Raw genomic sequence first — 4,958 nt, forward strand, 5'->3', positions numbered from 1 at the left:
AGGTGGAGCAGGTGAGTCATGTGGGGTTGTGGAGGAGGAGGGGGGAGGCAGACTGTGAGTCAGGTAGGACAGTGGAGGTGGACGGGACAGCAGTGGGCAAATCAGGGGAGGTGGCGAGGGGAGGATTCTCCATCTCCTTCTCTCTATTGCTCACATTTTCGGCAATTTCCTTCATCTTTTCTTGTTTGTTTCATTCCCCATCTTTTTATGGACGTATTTGCAGTATAACAACTTGGCATTCACGAAATAACCATTATTCAAGTGAATCCAAACGTTATTGTAGAAACTGGGTATCTATTCTAACTTACTGTTATTGTCGAAATCGTTATTGGTGAGATCGTACTGTATGTGTAATGTGGATTGTAGAACTCTCCATATGTGTTATCATCATTAATATTATTAAAGTTTTGTACACTGATCGCATGGTTATTGTGCAAACTGTAATTGGTACCAAACATGGCGTGTGGTAACAAGTACGTAGAACCTATGGGAATTATCCAAATTGGTACCAGCCATGCCACGTTGAGTACACCGCTTCCCGTCCGATCAGCGAAGTTAAGCAACGTTGGGTCTGGTTAGTACCTGGATGGGTGACCGCCTGGGAACACCAGATGCTGTTGGCATCTGTACGTGTCAAGTGGGGTTGGTGGAGGATTAGTGCCCCTCCCTGTAAAACAATTAACTCTAAGCCCTTGACCACCCCGTTTGGGATACATGGCGTCTGGCAATGGATGGATGGATGGTACCAGCCACAAGTGCAAGCCCAAATTTTCCCTTTTACAACAATTTAACCCGCCCCATCCTGATGTTTTTGGACTCCCCCCCCCCCCTCAAACATCTGCTTTTGGTGAGAAACATCGAAAATTCATAGAGAAATTGCTCACCTGAGGTTTAAAATACCCGATTTAGGTACGAGTACTTCCTTACCTGACTGGGTTATCTAACAGGCTGGCACCAAAGAAAATGAGTTCTATGGGAGGGTAACTATTTTATCCACTCATAAACAGTATTTATTTATTTACTTGGTACGAATTTATATGTAGTACAAGAGTATATTGGTTTTCAAACAGTAATATAGGCATTATAAGCATTGTTTCACTCACTAACTCATCACCATTCATGACCTTTTTTTCCCTCACATTACCTGATCATCATTTCTGACTGTTTCTTCCTCTAATGCAATGTAAACTTTGTCCTCCACATTGTCATTGATTGGGGAATCACTCTTGCCCTGAATGTCTTTATTGGCCAGGTCACTGGTAACAGGTGAATTGCCGAGACAATGGCATGCGGGGGGGGGGGAGGTTATGCAATGTAAGGCATTGTTCCTGCTTGGCATCTTGTAGAGGAATAGAGGAAGGTGTTCCGTGTATACGTGCCAAAAATCACTCGCGAAAATTGAAAATTGTGCAAATTATGGACCTTGCGATGTTGCCGCGTTAATTCACGTCGCCGGGATGGCGCGAGGTAAACAAAATATATACCAAATTTTTCACCATACTGTGTATTGAGCACCTTTTTTCCTGGGGAGGGGGGACTTCAAAAATCACACTACACATTTTACCATGAGGGTCAGGTTCAGATTAGGCCCATGGATTGCATTAACTAGTACCCACACACTCCTGTTCACCAGAGTTGCCCCTAGAACACACAGGTTTAACTCTATGCGATCCAAAGCCACAAGAAACATATATATACAGTAGTATATATATGTATATATGAGAACATAGGACTGATGAAAAAATTGAGTATGGGCCGAGCAAGTGACTGATTAGGCTAGATCTAATATTAGATCTAGCCAATGTTACGGTATGGTCAGAAACATCACACAGTGGCCATACCTTGATTGTTTCTTTGTACTGTTTCAGTATTTCAGACCTACAACTTTTTTTTTTTTTTTTTTTTTTAATAGTACATTTTTTTGTGCCTTATGGTGGTAAATATTGTTTCTAAAGTAAGAAAATACGATAATTTGCTGTGATGTGCGAAAGAACACAGTCATCCACTCTGCCAGATGCAGTCTGAGGTTGTCGACATTGATAAACAGTAGCGTTAGCTGACTAATCATAACAAACCTATAGGCATCTCTAGCTTTGGACCATGGCTGAGTTTTGTTTTGTTTTATTTTATTTTTCATCATAAACTACAATAAAAATAATGCTAGCCTGAGCTATTGGTGTAGACTAGCCTTGATTAGCATATCCTAGGCCATGATTGTAGGGGAAGAAGGTACCATATCAGGTAAGGCTCCAGGTAGGTCCTAAGCTCGTTGATTTTGTTCTAAATCTTGTTTTTTTTTTTTTTTTTTTTTTTTTTTTTTTTACGTTGCTTGCCAAATCATGGGTGCGCATCATACGGTGTATACTTTTATGGGAAGTACAGTACCAGAAGCATTCATAGTTATGGTTAGATTAACCCTCTTGTTAACCAATCGACGCAGGCTGCGTCCAACCACGAGTGACTTCAGGTATTTGCCTTACAGTCCTGGATGCCCAAGGCCATGCACTGAGAGACTCCCCTGTCACTGTGCTGTTCCAGCCGAATGTAAATTATGCCTTAATTTATTATGATTTTCTTACTTGCATTTTTTTTTTTTTTTCTTATAGAAATATAATTTTTATGGTAAACATTACCAAGAAAAAGTTATAGGGACTTTTATCTGGCTACATTTCAGTGTATAAAGAAGTACTGTAGGGCAGTTAGGGCCAATTTTACAGAATGCGAAAGGAAATTATCTCATGCTTGAGCAAGTCTCATAGCACACTGACTAAGGCAGTGGGGCGACTCTGGGTGCGGAGTTCGTTGAGTGCAACAGAGTGATACACGGGGACGCATGTAGTGCTTTGTTCTCGCCCAGCAGTGGACGCAAAATCATTCCATAACCAAAAAAACAGGGGCCATTTGGTTGCGTCGAATGGTAATGAGCAGTTGAAATGTGCGCATATGCTGCCCGCGTGAAATGGTAACAAGTGCAAGAAATTTGCACCGCACCCATAAACACTAAAGGGTTAATTAAAAGTGGTGAAAAGGTCATTAAGGAAGAATAATATACCACACACACTTCTTTTTCCCTTTTTCCTTTGTACAAGGGAATGATTATACCTGACTTCCAATCCTCTGGTACTCTACCTTCCTCCCAGGCCAATCTGCACATCTTCCACATCCATTCTACTACTATCTCTCCCCCATGCTTCAGCATTTCACCACACTCCATCAATTCGTGGGGCTTTCCCCAATTTAACTTTCCTCATTGCTTCCACAACTTCTGTCCTACTGATTTCTTCCTATCATCTCACTTCCTTCTCCCAGCCATTCGCCAACCACTTATACTCGCATTACTTCCATCCTCTATGTTCAACAATTCCTTAAAGTGTTCTCTCCATCTGCTCACTTTTTCTCCCTTCTCCACTAGTAATTACCATTTTTATCTTTCACTCCCCTGCTAACTTCACTTCCACCCTGTCTTACTCTCTTCACCTTTTTCCAGAACATATTCTTACAGTCCCTCCACTTTACACTCAAATTCCTTCCAAATTCCTCATCTGCTCTCTTCTTACTCTCTCTTACTAATCTTTTCACCTCTCTTTCTTTCTTTCTACATATAACTCTCTCTTCCGCCTCTCAACTTCTTCCACGCCCCTATTTCTCATCCATTCATTGATTGCTTTCTTCTTTTGTGCCACAGCCTGTCTCACCTCTTCATTCCACCACGCTGTTCCTTGCACCCCCCTCCGTCTTCTCTTCATCCCACACACATCACATGCTTAACATATTTCTTCTGTAAATATCCTGCACATGCCTTCCATGTCCCCCATCTGCTCCAATTCATATTTGCTCAATCGTTCCTCCACTTCTGTCTTATATGCTGCCTTTTTCTCATCCTCTTGTAACCTTTCCACTCTCCTTGCAACTACTCCTTCCTGCCCTTCCCTTCTTCTATTTCTCCAACTTGATTGGATCTTGATTCTGGCCACCAACAAATAGTGGTCAGAAAGTCCACTTCCCCAACCTCTGTAAGTTCTTGCATCCATTACACATCTTCGCATCCTTTCATCCACACACACATAATCAGTCATTGCCTTCCTTTCATTCAGTTCACCACCTACCCTTCTCATCACTGGCAATGTATACCTGTGGATCATTTTATGCTTGAAGAGGGTTTTGGCTAGCACCAACCCCCCCCCCAGCACAAATGTCCACTAACGCACTGCCATTCTCATCTATCTCAGCAGGCACACCCCACTCACCAACTATTCCATCTACCTTCACATTCCCTACTTTACCATTCATATCACCGATCAAAAACTCTCATTCCTTCCAAACTTTTCCATGCACACTTCCACATTTGTCCAGAACTCTTCTCTCACTCTGCTTGCACGATCTTGCATTGGCGCTTACACGCACACAATCGCCCACATTTGTATTCCAACTTTCAATCTTACCCACACAATACTTGAGCCAACTGATCCATACTCTCTTATGATGTTCTTCCATCTTTTACTCACAACTATACACACTCCTTCTTTTGCCCTCTTATTCTCACCTACTCCTGCACAAATACCCCATCCATACTCCCATTTTCTCACACTCTTATCTTTTCATTTAGTTTCAGTTACTCCACATACATCAACTTTCGCACCCTCAAGCACCTGGACAATCTCTCTCTCTTTCACCTCATCATTCGCACCTCTTACATTCCATGTTCCGATTACCTTGTCCTTTGTCCGGTCCTTGGTCGTCATCTTTTGGTCAGTCCTTGTCTGAGGCTTCTTGTTCGTCTTTTTAATTAGTTGTTTTCTGGGGGGTACTTACTTTGATTATTTTTCATGCCAGGGCTGGAGGCTTTGATGGATGGGGAGGATCCCCTCCCCCCTTTCAGTGTGAGTTGTCTTTGTATGGGCCACCTGGCTTTCTTCAGTTATTGGTATTCTCTTTTTATATTCTTATATTATCTTTAC

The 4,958-nt window shown here is 42.1% G+C and overlaps 1 non-coding gene across 1 annotated transcript; it reads left to right on the forward strand.

Moving 5' to 3' along the window:
- Nucleotides 1-504: 504 nt before the first annotated feature.
- On the forward strand, nucleotides 505-623 carry LOC145401428 (5S ribosomal RNA). Its single transcript, XR_013897580.1, has one exon. It is a non-coding gene; the product is annotated as a 5S ribosomal RNA (ribosomal RNA).
- The last annotated feature ends 4,335 nt before the right edge of the window (nucleotides 624-4,958 follow it).

Source organism: Coenobita brevimanus, chromosome 55 (assembly GCF_032717465.1).
Source record: "Coenobita brevimanus isolate Jiangsu-jjx chromosome 55, ASM3271746v2, whole genome shotgun sequence".
Lineage (NCBI taxonomy): Eukaryota > Metazoa > Arthropoda > Malacostraca > Decapoda > Coenobitidae > Coenobita > Coenobita brevimanus.